The following is an 18,458-nucleotide window of genomic DNA, read 5'->3' as shown; positions in this document are numbered from 1 at the left end:
CGCGCGTTGGGGTTTCCTTGCACGCCTGTCAGACCTTCCTATCAACTACAAATGGGTAAGACTCTCCACAAGTAGAGGGGAAGGGTGGATTTATCAGTTTCTTGACTGATCGCTACATGTTACCTAGTACTTGTCACGGACACAGGGTTTGTGGACACACTAGGCCGCTCCGCCGTAGCGGGGAAGCAGCTGACCAGGTCACAGTCTAAGCGGAAGTAAATGGCAGACAGTAATGCTTGGGTACCTGAAATAGTCCGGGCAGTGGCTGTGGCTTCAGCACGGATGGAGGCAGGTGCGGCAAGTGGCGCCAGACGTGGCGGGTAGTATCCGATGAAGCGGTAGACTCTTGACGTGGCAGATGGCACTTGACGTGGCAGACGGCACTTGACGTGGCAGAAGACACTTGACGTGGCAGATGGAACTTGACGTGGCAGAAGGCACTTGACGTGGCAGCAAAACACTTGATGTGGCAGATGGCATTTGACGTGGCAGAAGACACTTGACGTGGCAAATGGCACTTGACGTGGCAGATGGCACTTGACGTTCCAGAAGACACTTGAACGCAGGTAGGCACAGGAACAATACGGAATAAAGGAACGGTAACAGGGCACGGGTAACAGCTGGAACGGGAGACACTAAGGGACCATTTGCGAGACAGACTGGGAAAGACTAACAACGCTCAGGCAAGGATTAGAAGGCCAGGGGCCTTCTTATAGACCAGGAAATCGTGGCAGTTGATGGTGATGACGATTTCCTAATTGCGCACCCTACGTGACCCAGCCGAACGGAGCGGAAGTGAGCGCTGGCATCTCCTAGGAGGGAGACGGAGACCAGCGCTCACAGATCCATGGATGCTACAGTATCCCCCCTCTTACGCCCCCTCTTCTTGGGGCCAGAGTGAGAGAGGAACTTTTTAATAAAAGTAGGGCCGCTGAGGTTCTCTTCTGGCTCCCAGGACCTCTCCTCAGGACCAAACCCTCTCCAGTCCACCAAATAGAAAGTCCTTCCTCCTACTCTCTTGCGGTCCAGGATCTCCTTTACCTCAAATACATCAGAAGGACCGCTGGGAGCAACTGTGGAACTAGAAGTCTTGCTGTAGCGGTTCAGGACCACTGGTTTCAGGAGGGACACATGGAAGGAGTTAGGGATTCTGAGGGTAGGAGGCAGCCGCAGCTTATAGGAGACAGGGTTAATTTGTTGCAGGATCTCGAAAGGACCAAGGAACCTGGGAGCGAACTTGTATGAAGGCACCCTCAAGCGAATGTTCCGAGAGGACAGCCAGACCTTAGTCCCAGGAAGATACTGAGGCGGCACTCTTCTCCTAGTATCCGCCTTACGCTTCATGCGATCTACCGCCAGCAAAATAGAGGACCGGGTCTGTTGCCAGATTTGCAGGAAGTCCCCATATGCAGAGTCAGCAGCGGGTACCTGAGATGAAGTTGATACAGGAAGAGGGACTCTGGGATGTTGACTGTACACGATGTGAAACGGAGTGGAAGTGGTGGACTCACTTGTGTGGTTATTATATGAAAACTCAACCCATGGAAGAAGCTGTACCCAGTTATCGTGTTGAGAAGAGATGAAGTGGCGGAGATAATTTTCCATGATCTGGTTGATCCTCTCAACTTGCCCATTGGACTGGGGGTGATAGGCAGAGGAAAAGTCCAATCTCACATCCAGGAGATTACAGAGGGCTCTCCAGAACTTAGAAGTAAACTGAACCCCCCGGTCGGACACAATGTGAAGAGGCAAGCCATGCAAGCAAAATATGTGCTGAATGAAGAGACTCGCCAGTTGGGGAGCAGAGGGTAGGCCGGTCAGCGGAATAAAATGTGCCATCTTAGAGAACCGGTCCACCACCACCAAAATGGTGTTGCATCCTGCTGAGGGAGGAAGGTCTGTGACGAAGTCCATTGCGATGTGCTGCCAGGGGGCACTGGGTACAGGCAGAGGTTGAAGCAGGCCGGCAGGCTTGGAGTGAGTCACTTTATTAGAGGCACAGACCGTGCAAGCAGAGACAAAGTCCAGAACATCCTTAGGCAGCGTGGGCCACCAGAAGTGACGAGCAATCAGGTCCTGGGTTTTACGGACACCGGCGTGCCCAGCTAGTTTAGAACTGTGTCCCCAGCGGAGAATTCTTCTCCTGTCTGCCAACCAAACAAAAGTTCTCCCTGGAGGGATGTCTCTAATCTGCAGAGGAAATTAAACTTAATTTACCATTTCTCTGCCCATAACTTAAGCTTGCCTAAATCCCTCTAATATTATATTATCCTCCCTCTGTGTTGATTACTTTACAGAGCTTAGTATCATCTGCAAATAAAGACATTATACTGTAATGACAGGGTAGGGAGACAGACAGGTGAGCCCTAATCTACCCGCCACTCAGTCCCTGCCTACTTGCAACGACCCATCCTAAGCGACCTGGTACAACTGGGCGACGGTCCCTACGCTCAGTAAGTGCAAGACAGACAAAACAGACAGGGGTACACAGAAGCAGGGAAACGGGGCAGCTGCCCACGGAGACACCGTGAGCAACAAGAGTGGTGAACGAGCCGAGTCAAACCAGGGAGAGCGAGGTACAAAACGCTGAGCAGGAGAGTGGTCAGAAAGCCAAGGTCAATAACAAGCAGAAGATCCGTAGTACAAGCAGCAGCAGCAAGCCAGGAAACAAGCATAGAAGAATCACAGGCATAGGAGGAACAGGAAAGGCAGGTATAAATAGACAGTGGGCGGGAACTAGCTCCGTCCGGCTAGGCTGTGATAGGCTCTCTCACTCCTAAGCCTGCCATCCTGAGTGGTGGAAGATGGAGTCAGTCTCACAGACATAGGAGCAGGTGCAGACTGATTGCCCACGGGCGTCGACACAGAACCTGTGTCTGGCAAATCCTTTACAGTACCCCCCCTTTTTTGAGGGGCCACCGGACCCTTTCTAGGTGGACCTAGTTTATTGGGGAAACGAAGGTGGAACCTCCTGAGCAATACCCCAGCGTGAACATCCCGGGCGGGTACCCAAGTCCTCTCCTCAGGCCCGTATCCTCTCCAATGGACCAGGTACTGGAGGGAGCCTTGGACCATCCTGCTGTCCACAATCTTGGCCACCTCGAATTCTACCCCCTCAGGGGTGAGAACAGGGACCGGAGGTTTCCTCGAGGGAGCCAAGGACGGGGAGCAGCGTTTAAGGAGGGAGGCATGAAAGACATTGTGCACTCTAAAAGACGGGGGCAACTCAAGTCGGAAGGAGACTGCGTTAAGGACTTCAATGACCTTGTACGGCCCTATAAACCGGGGAGCAAATTTCTTAGACGGGACTTTAAGGCGCAAATTTTTAGAAGATAGCCACACCAGATCCCCGACCACAAACAAGGGGTTAGCAGAACGTCTTCTGTCTGCTTGAGTCTTTTGTATGCTCTGGGACGCCTCTAGGTTCTTCTGAACCTGGGCCCAGACTGTGCACAGTTCCTGATGAACGACATCTACCTTGGGATTGTTGGAACTACCAGGTGAAACGGAGGAGAACCGTGGATTAAACCCAAAATTACAGAAAAAGGGTGTAATGGCAGGAAGGAGGTGAAGGGAAAGTGAGCCCTAATCTACCCACCGCCCTGTCCCTGCCTACTTGCAACGACCCGCCCTAGGCGACGAGGTACAACTGGGCGGCGGTCCCTACGCTGGCTAAGTGCACAGGAAGACAAACAGGGAACACGCAAGGGAAGGGGCAGTAGCCACGGAACGCCACGAGGAAACGGGGCGGCGAACGAACAGTCAGGACCAGGACGAAGTGAGTACACCCGAGCAGGCACGGAGACAGAAGCAAGCCAGGGCAAGCAAGCAGGTCAAGCAGAACTGCAGCAAGGCAGAAGCACAGCAGAAGCAGGCTGGAGCAAGCAGCAGTGGGGCCAGGAATCCAAAAGAATTACAAGCACTGAGGGAGAGCACAGGGCAGGTAATAAAGGGCAGGGGGCGGAGCTAACTCCGAGAGACCAGGCCGCGATAGGCTCTCCCACTCCTGAGCCTGCCACCCTGGTTGGTGGGAGATGGTGTCAGTCGAGCAGGTCTGGCCTCAGATGTGGATTGATTAATCCCAGGAGTATAGCTAGATGAAGTACCTGGCAGATCCCTAACAGTACTCCCCCTTTTATGAGGGGCCACCGGACCCTTACTAAGGGGACCCGGTTTAGTGGGGAAGAGGAGGTGGAACCTCCTGATCAATACCCCAGCGTGAACATCACGGGCAGGTACCCAAGTCCTCTCCTCCGGCCCGTATCCTCTCCAATGGACCAGGTACTGGAGGGAGCCCTGGACCATCCTACTGTCCATAATCTTGGCCACCTCGAATTCCACCCCCTCAGGGGTGAGAACGGGAACAGGAGGTATCCTCGAGGGGGACCAGGACGGGGAGCAGCGTTTAAGGAGGGAGGCATGGAAGACGTCATGTATGCGAAAGGATGGGGGGAGCTCCAGACGGAAGGATACAGGGTTGAGGACTTCAATGATCTTATAAGGTCCAATAAATCGGGGAGCAAACTTCCTGGACGGGACCTTAAGGCGCAAGTTCCTGGACGACAACCAGACCAAATCCCCGACGACAAACCGGGGGTTAGCAGAACGTCTACTATCCGCCTGAATCTTTTGTGCGCTCTGGGACGCCTCTAGGTTCTTCTGAACCTGGGCCCAGACAGTGCACAGTTCCCGATGAACCTCCTCTACCTCAGGATTATTGGAACAACCAGGGGAGACGGAGGAGAACCTTGGGTTAAACCCGAAATTACAGAAAAACGGGGAGACCCCTGACGAGTTACTGACCCGGTTATTCAGGGAAAATTCAGCAAGGGGAAGGAATGAGACCCAATCGAATTGACAGTCAGAGATGAAACACCTTAAATATTGTTCCAGGGATTGGTTGGTCCTTTCCGTTTGGCCATTAGTTTCGGGATGGAAGGCGGAGGAGAAGGACAGATCAATCTCCAACTTTTTACAAAAAGCTCTCCAAAATAAGGAAACAAATTGTACCCCTCTGTCAGAAACGATATTGACTGGGGCCCCATGGAGACGCAGGATGTGTTTCACAAACAAAGAAGCTAACGTCTTGGCGTTAGGTAGCTTCTTAAGGGGCACAAAGTGGCACATCTTGCTGAAGCGGTCGACTACCACCCACACCACCGACTTGCCCTGAGATGGAGGCAAATCGGTGATAAAATCCATGGAGATATGGGTCCAAGGTCTCTGGGGAATGGGCAAGGAACGTAGTAGGCCCGCAGGTCGGGACCTAGGGGTTTTGGACCTAGCGCAAACCTCACAAGCGGCGACGTAAGCCCTAACATCTTTAGGCAACCCAGGCCACCAATAGTTTCTGGTAATGAGGTGTTTGGTGCCCAAGATGCCAGGATGACCAGATAGAGCGGAGTCATGGTTTTCCCTGAGTACCCCCAGCCGGTATTGCAGGGGAACAAACAGTTTGTCCCCAGGGACGTTCCCGGGAGCTGCACCCTGATCAGCCGCGATATCAGAAGCTAAATCAGAATCCGTGGCAGAGACGATTATACCAGGGGGTAAAATACAAGCGGGATCCTTCTCGGAAGGAGGATTGGCCATGAAACTACGTGACAGAGCGTCAGCCTTAATATTCTTGGACCCAGCCCTATAGGTAACCAAGAAATTAAATCTGGTAAAGAATAGTGCCCACCGAGCTTGTCTAGGATTAAGCCTCCGGGCCGATTCTAGGAAAACCAGATTCTTGTGATCCGTAAGGACCGTTACCTGGTGTCTGGCCCCCTCCAGGAAGTGCCGCCACTCCTCAAAAGCCCATTTAATGGCTAGAAGTTCGCGGTTACCAATATCATAGTTACTCTCCGTGGGCGAAAACTTCCTAGAGAAGTAAGCACAGGGGCGGAGATGGGTGAGGGAGCTGGTACCCTGGGACAAGACGGCCCCCACTCCCACCTCGGAAGCGTCAACCTCCACAATAAATGGCTCCTCTTGGTTGGGCTGAATCAGCACGGGGGCCGAGATAAAGCACTTCTTGAGAGTCTCAAAGGCCTGGACGGCCTCAGGGGGCCAATGGAGGACATCGGCACCCTTGCGGGTAAGGTCCGTTAGAGGCTTAGCGACGACCGAGAAGTTGGCAATAAATCTCCTGTAATAGTTGGCGAACCCTAAAAAACACTGTAACGCCTTAAGGGAGGCAGGTTGGACCCATTCCGCCACAGCTTGAACCTTGGCAGGGTCCATGCGGAATTCATGAGGAGTGAGGATTTGCCCTAAAAATGGTATCTCCTGTACCCCAAAGACACATTTTTCAGTCTTAGCAAACAGATTATTCTCCCGAAGGACCTGGAGCACCTTCCTGACATGCTCCACGTGGGAGGACCAGTCATTGGAAAACACCAGTATGTCATCAAGGTACACAACAAGAAAATTACCCAGGTACTCTCTCAGGATTTCATTAATAAAATTCTGGAAGACAGCAGGGGCATTACACAACCCAAAGGGCATGACCAGGTATTCGAAATGACCCTCGGGTGTGTTGAACGCAGTTTTCCACTCATCCCCCTCTTTGATGCGGATAAGGTTATATGCCCCCCGTAGATCGAACTTAGAAAACCATTGGGCTCCCTGAACCTGATTAAAAAGATCCGGAATCAAAGGAAGTGGGTACTGGTTCCTTACGGTGACCTTATTCAGGTTACGATAATCAATGCACGGCCTAAGACCACCATCCTTCTTCCCCACGAAGAAGAAGCCAGCACCTACAGGAGAAGTCGAGGGGCGAATGAAACCCTTGGCCAGGCATTCTTGGATATACACCCTCATCGCTTCACGTTCAGGACATGAAAGATTAAATATCCTACCCTTAGGAAGCTTGGCACCAGGCACCAAATCGATAGCGCAATCGTAATCTCTATGGGGGGGCAACACCTCGGAGGCCTCCTTAGAAAACACATCGGCGAAGTCCTGAACAAACTCAGGAAGCGTGTTTACCTCCTCCCGGGGAGAAATAGAGTTAACAGAAAGACATGACATAAGACATTCATTACCCCATTTGGTGAGATCCCCAGTATTGCAATCAAATGTGGGATTATGCAACTGCAACCAGGGAAGACCTAATACCAGATCAGACGATAATCCCTGCATCACCAGTACAGAGCACTGCTCCAAATGCATGGAGCCAACCAGGAGTTCAAAAACAGGAGTATGCTGAGTAAAATAACCATTAGCAAGGGGGGTTGAGTCGATTCCTACTACAGGGATGGGATAAGGTAAATCAATACAAGGCATCTTTAGAGACATAGCAAAATCCACAGACATGATATTAGCAGATGAGCCAGAATCCACGAAAGCACTGCCCGTGGCAGACCGGCCAGCAAACGAGACCTGAAAGGGAAGCAAAATTTTATTGCGTTTCACATTAACGGGAAATACCTGTGCGCCCAAGTGACCTCCCCGATGATCACTTAGGCGCGGAAGTTTTCCGGCTTCTTATTCTTGCGCCTGGGACAGGTGTTCAGTAGATGCTTGTCGTCCCCACAGTAGAAGCAGAGACCATTCATTCTGCGAAACTCTCTACGTTGTCGAGGGGACATGGAGGCCCCGAGTTGCATAGGTACCTCCGAGTCCTCCGTGGAGGGGCGAGGAGACGGGACCTCGGGGGGAATCGCAGAAAAGTCAGAGGGGAGCACACTGAAGCGTTCTAGCTGACGTTCCCTGAGACGTCGGTCAAGTCGTACTGCTAGGGCCATAACCTGGTCAAGGGAGTCAGGCGAGGGGTAGCTAACCAGCAGATCCTTCAGGGCGTCAGATAATCCTAACCTAAACTGGCACCTTAGGGCCGGATCGTTCCACTGAGAAGCTACGCACCACTTCCTAAAATCAGAACAGTATTCCTCAACCGGTCTCCTACCCAGACGTAAGGTCACCAGCTGACTCTCGGCTAAAGCAGTCCTGTCAGTCTCGTCGTAAATGAGTCCGAGGGCAGAGAAAAAACGATCAACAGAGGAAAGTTCAGGGGCGTCAGGAGCCAAGGAGAAGGCCCACTCTTGGGGCCCTTCCTGGAGTCGGGATATGATGATACCCACCCGCTGGTTCTCGGAACCTGAGGAGTGGGGCTTTAGGCGGAAATACAGTCTACAACTCTCCCGGAAGGAGAGAAACGTCTTACGGTCCCCTGAAAACCGGTCAGGTAACTTGAGGTCGGGTTCTAGAGGTGAGGTGAGGGGTACTACTAAAGCAGCGTCACCCTGATTGACCCTTTGGGCCAGGGCCTGGACCTGTAGGGAGAGGCCCTGCATCTGCTGGGTCAGGGTCTCAAGGGGGTCCATGATAGCGTCAGCGTAGGAGAAATGGTAGACTAGGTAAGGGCTTGTAATTATGTAATGGCAGGAAGGAGGTGAAGGGAAAGTGAGCCCTAATCTACCCACCGCCCTGTCCCTGCCTACTTGCAACGACCCGCCCTAGGCGACGAGGTACAACTGGGCGGCGGTCCCTACGCTGGCTAAGTGCACAGGAAGACAAACAGGGAACACGCAAGGGAAGGGGCAGTAGCCACGGAACGCCACGAGGAAACGGGGCGGCGAACGAACAGTCAGGACCAGGACGAAGTGAGTACACCCGAGCAGGCACGGAGACAGAAGCAAGCCAGGGCAAGCAAGCAGGTCAAGCAGAACTGCAGCAAGGCAGAAGCACGGCAGAAGCAGGCTGGAGCAAGCAGCAGTGGGGCCAGGAATCCAAAAGAATTACAAGCACTGAGGGAGAGCACAGGGCAGGTAATAAAGGGCAGGGGGCGGAGCTAACTCCGAGAGACCAGGCCGCGATAGGCTCTCCCACTCTTTAGCCTGCCACCCTGGTTGGTGGGAGATGGTGTCAGTCGAGCAGGTCTGGCCTCAGGTGTGGATTGATTAATCCCAGGAGTATAGCTAGATGAAGTACCTGGCAGATCCCTAACAAAGGGGGAGACCCCTGACGAGTTACTGACCCAGTTATTAAGGGAAAATTCGGCGAGGGGAATGAATGAGACCCAGTCATGTTGACAGTCAGAGATAAAACATCTTAAATATTGTTCTAGAGACTGATTAGTCCTCTCCGTTTGGCCATTAGTTTCAGGATGGAAGGCCGAGGAGAAGGACAGATCAATCTCCAACTTTTTACAGAAGGCTCTCCAAAACAATGAAACAAATTGTACCCCTCTGTCAGAAACAATATTGACAGGAACCCCATGGAGACCCAGGATGTGTTTGATAAACAAGGTAGCTAACGTCTTCGCATTGGGTAGTTTCTTGAGGGGCACAAAGTGGCACATCTTACTGAAGCGGTCTACTACAACCCACAACACCGACTTGCCTTGAGATGGAGGCAAATCGGTGATAAAATCCATGGAGATATGGGTCCAAGGTCTCTGGGGAATGGGCAAAGAATATAGTAAGCCCGCTGGTCGAGACCTGGGAGTCTTGGACCTAGCACAAACCTCACAAGCGGCGACGTAGGCCTTAACGTCTTTAAGCAACCCAGGCCACCAGTAGTTTCTGGCAATGAGGTGCTTGGTACCCAGGATGCCTGGATGGCCAGATAGTGCAGAGTCATGATTTTCCCTAAGTACCCTTAGCTGGAGTTGCAGGGGAACAAACAGCTTGTTCTCAGGAAGATTCCCGGGAGCTAAACCTTGATCAGCCGAAATTTCGGAGACAAAATCAGAATCAATAGAGGAAATGATTATACCTGGAGGCAAAACACAAGCAGGATCCTCCTCCGAAGGAGGGCTGGCCATGAAGCTACGCGACAGTGCGTCAGCCTTAATATTTTTAGACCCAGCCCTATATGTGACCAAAAAGTTGAATCTGGTAAAAAATAACGCCCATCGAGCTTGTCTCGGGTTTAGCCTCCGGGCAGATTCTAAGAAAACCATATTCTTGTGGTCGGTAAGGACCGTTACCTGGTGCCTAGCCCCCTCCAGGAAGTGGCGCCACTCTTCAAATGCCCATTTATTGGCTAAGAGTTCGCGGTTGCCAATATCATAGTTACTCTCAGTGGGCGAAAACTTCCTCGAGAAGTAGGCACAGGGACGGAGATGGGTGAGGGACCTGGCACCCTAGGACAAGACAGCCCACCTCGGACGCGTCAACCTCCACGATAAATGGCTCCATTTGGTTGAGCTGAACCATCACTGGGGCCGAGATAAAGCACTTCTTAAGGACCTCAAAAGCCTGGACAGCCTCTGGAGGCCAGTGGAGGAGATCAGCACCTTTGCGAGTAAGAGCCGTAAGAGGCTTAGCGATGACCGAGAAGTTAGCAATAAATCTCCTGTAATAATTAGCGAATCCCAGGAAGCACTGTAACACCTTCAGGGAGGAAGGTTGGACCCATTCCGCCACAGCCTGGACCTTGAGGACCATGAGGAGTGAGGATTTGACCCAAAAATTGTATCTCTTGCACCCCAAACACACATTTTTCGGTCTTAGCAAACAGTTTGTTTTCCCGAAGGACCAGGAGCACCTTCCTGACATGCTCAATGTGGGAGGACCAGTTTACTTGGAAAACACAAGTATGTCATCAAGGTACACTACAAGAAATACCCCCAGATAGTCTCTTAAAATCTCATTTATGAAATTCTGGAAGACCGCGGGAGCATTACACAACCCAAAGGACATGACGAGGTATTCAAAATGACCTTCGGGCGTGTTAAACGCAGTCTTCCACTCATCCCCCTCTTTGATTCGGATAAGGTTATAAGCCCCCCGTAGATAAAACTTAGAGAACCATTGGGCCCCCTGAACCTGATTGAAGAGATCAGGAATCAAAGGAAGGGGGTACTGGTTCCTTACAGTGACCTTATTCAAGTTCCGGTAGTCGATGCACGGCCTAAGACCACCATCCTTCTTCTCTACGAAGAAGAAGCCAGCACCTACCGGAGAAGTAGAGGGGCGCATGTAACCCTTAGCCAGGCATTCCTGGATATACTCTCTCATGGCTTCACGTTCGGGACAAGAGAGATTGAATATCCTACCCTTAGGGAGCTTAGCGCCTGGTACCAAATCGATTGCGCAATCGTATTCTCTATGAGGAGGCAACACTTCGGAGGCCTCTTTAGAGAAAACATCAGCGAAGTCCTGAACAAACTCAGGTAGAGTGTTCACCTCCTTAGGGAGAGAAATAGAATTAACAGAAAAACAGGACATCATGCATTCATTACCCCATTTGGTAAGATCCCCAGTATTCCAGTTAAAAGTAGGACTATGCAACTGCAACCAGGGAAGTCCTAAAACCAAATCGGACGATAATCCCTGCATCACCAGTACAGAGCACTGCTCAAAATGCATGGAGCCAACAAGGAGTTCAAAAACAGGGGTATGCGGTATAAAATAAACATTAGCAAGAGGAGTGGAGTCGATACCCACTACCGGGACAGGTTTAGGCAAATCAATCAATGGCATAGCTAGAGACATAGCAAATTCCACAGACATAATATTAGCAGAAGACCCTGAATCCACGAAGGCACTGCCGGTAGCAGACCTACCACCAAAAGAAACCTGATAGGGAAGCAAGATTTTATTAGTTTTCATATTTACGGGAAATACATGTGCGCCCAAGTGACCTCCCCGATGATCACTTAGGCGCGGAAGTTCTTCCGGCTGCTTATTCTTACGCCCAGGACAGTTGTTCACTTGATGCTTGTCATCCCCACAGTAGAAGCAGAGACCATTCTTCCTGCGGAACTCTCTACGTTGTTGGGGGGACACGGAGGCCCCGAGAGCCATGATGGGGGAGTCAGAGGAGAAGGCACAAAAACGTTCAAGTCGTCGTTCCCTGAGACGTCGGTCAAGTCGTACCGCTAAAGCCATAACCTGACCTGGTGAGTCAGCAGAGGGATAGCTAACTAGCAGGTCTTTCAGGGCGTTCGAAAGACCCAATCTAAACTGGCACCTCAAGGCAGGGTCATTCCACCGAGAAGCTACACACCACTTCCTAAAGTCAGAACAATACTCCTCTACAGGTCTCTTACCCTGACGTAAGTTCACCAGCTGACTCTCGGCAAAAGCAGTCTTGTCAGTCTGCTGAGCCAGGGTCTCAAGGGGGTCCATAGATGAGTCAGGGACCAGGGTAGATTAGGTATTTGGGCCTGTAATTATGTAATGACAGGGTAGGGAGACAGACAGGTGAGCCCTAATCTACCCGCCACTCAGTCCCTGCCTACTTGCAACGACCCGTCCTAAGCGACGGGGTACAACTGTTCCCTATTCTTATATATAGTTTATTGGTTTGCAGTAATTAATATTACCAGATATATTATTTTCTGTTTTATTGAATAACTAATTACAATTGTTTTGTTTTGTGTTTACACACATGAGGCACGTGCTATAGTGCTGCCTAAAGGTTATTTTTGAAAATGTGAGATGTTTTACAGGTAAATGATTGCAAGTCATATTAAAGATAAAATGTATTTTTGTCAGGAGAAAGTAATTTTTTTGTTCCAGGCTGTTGTGTATTACAGTGAAGGAAATAAGTATTTGATCCCTTGCTGATTTTGTAAGTTTGCCCACTGTCAAAGACATGAACAGTCTAGAATTTTTAGGCTAGGTTTATTTTACCAGTGAGAGATAGATTATCTAAAAAAAAAAACCTGAAAATCACATAGTCAAAATTATATATATTTATTTGCATTGTGCACAGAGAAATAAGTATTTGATCCCTTTGGCAAACAAGACTTAATACTTGGTGGCAAAACCCTTGTTGGCAAGCACAGCAGTGAGACGTTTTTTTGTAGTTGATGATGAGGTTTGCACACATGTTAGATGGAATTTTGGCCCACTCCTCTTTGCAGATCATCTGTAAATCATTAAGATTTCGAGGCTGTCGCTTGGCAACTCGGATCTTCAGCTCCCTCCATAAGTTTTCGATGGGATTAAGGTCTGGAGACTGGCTAGGCCACTCCATGACCTTAATGTGCTTCTTTTTGAGCCACTCCTTTGTTGCCTTGGCTGTATGTTTCGGGTCATTGTCGTGCTGGAAGACCCAGCAACGAGCCATTTTATGTCCTGGTGGAGGGAAGGAGGTTGTCACTCAGGATTTGACGGTACATGGCTCCATCCATTCTACCATTGATGCTGTGAAGTAGTCCTGTGCCCTTAGTAGAGAAACACCCCCAAAACATAATGTTTCCACCTCCATGCTTGACGGTGTTCTTTGGGTCATAATCAGCATTTCTATTCCTCAAAACACGGCTAGTAGAGTTAATGCCAAAGAGCTCAATTTTAGTCTCATCTGACCACAGCACCTTCTCCCAATCACTCTCAGAATCATCCAGATGTTCATTTGCAAACTTCAGACGGGCCTGTACATGTGCCTTCTTGAGCAGGGGGACCTTGCGGGCACTGCAGGATTTTAGTCCATTACGGCGTGTTACCAATGGTTTTCTTGGTGACTGTGGTCCCAGCTGCCTTGAGATCATTAACAAGTTCCCCCCGTGTAGTTTTCGGCTGAGCTCTCACCTTCCTCAGGATCAAGGATACCCCACGAGGTGAGATTTTTCATGGAGCCCCAGATCGATGTCGATTGACAGTCATTTTGTATGTCTTCCATTTTCGTACTATTGCACCAACAGTTGTCTCCTTCTCACCCAGCGTCTTACTTATGGTTTTGTAGCCCATTCCAGCCTTGTGCAGGTCTATGATCTTGTCCCTGACATCCTTAGAAAGCTCTTTGGTCTTGCCCATGTTGTAGAGGTTAGAGTCAGACTGATTAATTGAGTCTGTGGCCAGGAGTCTTTTATACAGGTGACCATTTAAGACAGCTGTCTTTAATGCAGGCACCAAGTTGATTTGGAGCGTGTAACTGGTCTGGAGGAGGCTGAACTCTTAATGGTTGGTAGGGGATCAAATACTTATTTCTCTGTGCACAATGCAAATAAATATATATAATTTTGACTATGTGATTTTCTGTTGTTTTTTTTTTATATAATCTATCTCTCACTGGTAAAATTAACCTAGCCTAAAAATTCTAGACTGTTCATGACTTTGACAGTGGGCAAACTTACAAAATCAGCAAGGGATCAAATACTTATTTCCTTCACTGTACATGGGGTTAAACTAGTGCCCCCCAGATAGAGTGCCCGACTTTATTATGTTGAGATATGTAGTTTTGAACTCTGCTACATTACTTTAGCAGAGTCCAAATAGGAGGGAATGGTGAAGGAAATGATCAGGTAGTTTTGTTTTGTGTTTTATTTTGTTTTGAATTAATGAATTTGGTTCTAGGAGGTCTACAAAATGTGTATGAGACCCCAATGAGAAATCCAAATTAAATGTGCATGACAGTAACCTTCATTTTGAGGTATTTCTGTATAGATGGTTCCAGACCCTTCCGGAACGGTAAATATGGCACTGGGTATGCTGTGCTGTAGTCTCCACCCGATATGAGGTATTGTGTAAGAGACCATCCCCCTCCAGAAAATTTACACAGGAGGCGAGGTAACATCACTCACAGATGAGTCTTTACAGATTTAGATGGGGGAGAAGGCAAAACAAAAAAATTGTCTGAACATTGTTCATTTTATGACAGATTTTAGTAACACAATTTGTTTGTTTTTGTGTTAATCAGGTATTTACAGGACCTGGTGGGTGGGATTTACAAGTGTCCTGGATCATCCGATGAATGTGGAAAAATAAAACTCCATCCTTTTGAAATGTTCTATCTATATGTGACATGGGTTTCCAAGGTATTATATGCTGGGAGGGCATGATGTGCAGGCGTTTGGTTTGGCATACAGAGCAGCCCGCCTTAGCTAACAGTAGCGGCGTTACAAATAGGCTGTGATCCGGCAAGATATGCTATGCCTGACGACCAGCACATTATCCCTCCACGTATTACACATAGTACTGACACCCCATCTACTATTCACAGCACTGACCCCTATTCATCACACATTTACTTTTTATCACATTATCACACAGTTCTTACACCTCCATACATACACATTTCTTTTTTACCACACATTCACACCCTAGTACTACACTGACACACATTTATTGCAAACTTGTGAGCACTTTTAGTTTGCCACTCCCCTCACTGCTAGTGGGAGTGGCTATCACTATTTAATGCACCCTCCTTCTGCAGCATTTCTTTACCTGTCTGCGTCCTGCTGGGAACGGGTTTTCACCCACCCACTTAGTAAGTATGTCCTTTTTTGTGGTTTTGAAGTTATCTATGTCCCATTCTTTCTGCTGGTGTTTTTAAATTAGGAACGAAAACTTCTAGTTAGGGACTCGCAAAGCACTGGGGACCCTTGACGTTGGGTTGCGAGCTTTGCGTATTTTGGCCAAAATAACTACTAATGCCCCATGTTTCATGGATATTTTTACTATATATACTTTTTTTCAGGACGCGGCCAGGTCTTATATACTGGGAGGGCATGATGTGCTGGCGTTTGGTTTGGCATGCAGAGCAGCCCGCCTTAGCTAACATTAGTGGCGTTACAAATAGGCTGTGATCCGGCAAGATATGCTATGCCTGACGACCAGCACATTATCCCTCCACGTATTACACATAGTACTGACACCCCATGTACTATTCACAGCACTGACCCCTATTCATCACACAATTACTTTTTATCACATTATCACACAGTTCTGAAACCTCCATACATGCACATTTCTTATTTACCACACATTCACACCCTAGTACTACACTGACACACATTTATTGCCCACTTGTGAGCACTTAATTCACCACTCCCCTCACTGCTAGTGGGAGTGGCTATCACTATTTAATGCACCCTCCTTCTGCAGAATTTCTTGACCTGTCTGCGTCCTGCTGGGAACGGGTTTTCACCCACCCACTTAGTAAGTATGGCCTTTTTTGTGGTTTTGAAGTTATCTATGTCCCATTCTTTCTGCTGGTGTTTGTAAATATGTAATGTAGAGATACTTGATCATATACAGTATGTACAAGACAGGATATGAGGCACCAGGTAAATCATCCAGAAACCACTCTCACCTTCCTGTTCATCTCAAGGAGCGGAGCTGGAGGTGCTCGCTGAGGCAGTAATCTGGCAGAAGGTAAGACGGCCGACATTTACACTGACTCTAGGTACGCTTTTGGCATCGCCCACAATTATGGGCCCATTGGTAGTAGGAACTTTATTGGATCATCGGGTAAGCCAATTGAGAGAGCAAGAGAAGACAGACCTGACAACAAGGGTATGTGTAGCCAGGTGTCAGTAAATTGGCTTGTCCCTGGATACAATAATGCCACCACTAGGTTTGTCGCAGCCTGCATGATATGCGCACGGCATGACATAGGTAAAACAGCAAAGGTACCTGTGAAAAGTGAAGCCCGGCCAGCGACGTGCTCGTGTGTGTAGACCTGTACTCAGGGTGGCCTGAAGCCCGGCCGGTATCTTCCCCACTGCAGAAGTTGTGTGTAGTGACAGGGGAATCGTTTTTTTTCCCAAGTATTGAACTGGTACTTGTACAATAAGATATCAGCAGTTCTCCAGATGTTATCCCAAAGTTAGTTTGTTTAATAACTGTATTCAAAAAGTGTTGTGGGAATATTAAATACTGAGGTTACGTTTTATGTAAAGTTCTAGACCAGCCTCAGCATTAGACTATTGGAGGTGTCAGATAAAAGGTACAGAAGCGGAATATTCCCATTTGAAAACATTTTTATTTATTTATTTTTGTTGTTGTTGTGAAAAGAAAATTTTAGAGCAGAAAATTCTGTGCAGTATATATATATATATATATATATATATATATACACACACTACAGTTCAAAAGTTTGTGGTCACCCAGACAATTTTGTGTTTTCCATGAAAACTCACACTTATATTTATCATTTAATCATATATTTAGAAATAATGATTTTTATTTCAAATAATAATTTTCTCCTTCAAACTTTGCTTTCGTCAAAGAATGCTCCATTTGCAGCAATTACAGCATTGCAGACCTTTGGCATCCTAGCTGTTAATTTGCTGAGGTAATCGGGAGAAATTTCACCCCATGCTTGAAGAAGCCCCTCCCAGAAGTTGGATTGGCTTGATGGGCACTTCTTGCGTACCATACGGTCAAGCTGCTCCCACAACAGCTCTATGGGGTTGAGATCTGGTGACTGCGCTGGCCACTGCATTACAGATAAAATACCAGCTGCCTGCTTCTTCCCTAAATAGTTCTTGCATAATTTGGAAGTGTGCTTTGGGTCATTGTCCTCTTGTCGGATGAAATTGGCTCCAATCAAGCGCTGTCCACAGGATATGGCATGGCGTTGCAAAATGGAGTGATAGCCTTCCTTATTCAAAATCCCTTTTACCTTGTACAAATCTCCCACTTTACCAGCAACAAAGCAACCCCAGACCATCACATTACCTCCACCATGCTTGACAGATGGCGTCAGGCACTCTTCCAGCATCTTTTCAGTTGTTCTGCGTCTCACAAATGTTCTTCTGTGTGATCCAAACACCTCAAACTTCGATTCGTCTGTCCATAACACTTTTTTGCAATCTTCCTCTGTCCAATGTCTGTGTGCTTTTGCCCATATTAAACTTTTCCTTTTATTAGCCAGTCTCAGATATGGCTTTTTCTTTGCCACTCTGCCCTGAAGGCCAGTATCCCGGAGTCGCCTCTTCACTGTAGACATTGACACTGGCGTTTTGCGGGTACTATTTAATGAAGCTACCATTTGAGGACCAGTGAGGCATCTATTTCTCAAACTAGAGACTCTAATGTACGTGTCTTGTTGCTCAGTTGTGAAGTGGGGCCTCCCACTTCTCTTTCTACTCTGGTTAGAGCCTGTTTGTGCTGTCCTCTGAAGGGAGTAGTACACACCGTTGTAGGAAATCTTCAGTTTCTTGACAATTTCTCGCATGGAATAGCCTTCATTTCTAAGAACAAGAATAGACTGTCGAGTTTCACATGAAAGCTCTCTTTTTCTAGCCATTTTGAGAGTTTAATCGAACCCACAAATGTAATGCTCCAGATTATCAACTAGCTCAAAGGAAGGTAAATTTTACAGCAAAACTGTTTACAGCGGTGCTAACTTAATTGCACAAGGGTTTTCAAGTGTTTTCTAATCATCCATTAGCCTTCTAACACAGTTAGCAAACACAATGTACCATTAGAACACTGGAGTGATGGTTGCTGGAAGTGACCCTAAACTTTTGAACAGTAGTGTATATATATATATATATATATATATATATAGTAGCAGTGCAGCTACTGGACAGTGAAGAAACCCAGGTTTTAAGTAACCAGGGAGCATGTACAGCGGAGAGGGTTTTCTCTGCTATTGCTTGGGTGTAAAGCCTGGAATAGGGCCTGGTTTGCTGGAGTGTGAAGGAGAAGGGCGGGCTTCCACTCCATACAGACAGTCCATGTCTTGGGCTGTCTGATGAGCCTAGTTAGGCTTCACCTGAGACGGCTCTTTAATTCAGGTGTGTGCTGTTCACACAGGGCTCTCAGTCTGGGGAAGACGGGCAT

This window comes from Rhinoderma darwinii, chromosome 2 (genome assembly GCF_050947455.1).
Source record: "Rhinoderma darwinii isolate aRhiDar2 chromosome 2, aRhiDar2.hap1, whole genome shotgun sequence".
NCBI lineage: Eukaryota > Metazoa > Chordata > Amphibia > Anura > Rhinodermatidae > Rhinoderma > Rhinoderma darwinii.
Note: the sequence above shows the minus strand (reverse complement) of the source record.